We start from the raw sequence: 556 nt of genomic DNA, 5'->3' as shown, positions 1-556 counted from the left end.
CGCGAGGCGGACCGTCCGGGGCGACTCTCGGCCTGTGTTTTCGGAGCCGGCCGGGCATCACGCTCCCTCCTTGGATGGACAACATTCGTAGTTGACACTTTGTGTCATTTTATCCGAGCAGACGGGCGCCGCGAGGCGACCGTCCGGGGCGACTCTCGGCCTGTGTTTAAGGAGCCGGCCGGGCATCACGCTCCTTCCTTGGATGGACAACATTCGTAGTTGACACTTTGTGTCATTTTATCCGAGCGGGCGGGCGCCGCGAGGCGGACCGTCCGGGGCGACTCTCGGCCTGTATTTAAGGAGCCGGCCGGGCATCACGCTCCTTCCTTGGATGGACAACATTCGCAGTTGACACTTTGTGTCATTTTATCCGAGCAGACGGGCGCCGCGAGGCGGACCGTCCGGGGCGACTCTCGGCCTGTGTTTTCGGAGCCGGCCGGGCATCACGCTCCCTCCTTGGATGGACAACATTCGTAGTTGACACTTTGTGTCATTTTATCCGAGCAGACGGGCGCCGCGAGGCGGACCGTCCGGGGCGACTCTCGGCCTGTGTTTA

The sequence above is a fragment of the Syngnathus leptorhynchus genome, unplaced genomic scaffold, assembly GCF_054491065.1.
Source record: "Syngnathus leptorhynchus isolate UIUO unplaced genomic scaffold, UIUO_Slep HiC_scaffold_335, whole genome shotgun sequence".
Taxonomy (NCBI): Eukaryota; Metazoa; Chordata; class Actinopteri; order Syngnathiformes; family Syngnathidae; genus Syngnathus; species Syngnathus leptorhynchus.
The sequence above is the reverse complement of the archived record's forward strand: the minus strand, read 5'-3'. Positions refer to the sequence as shown.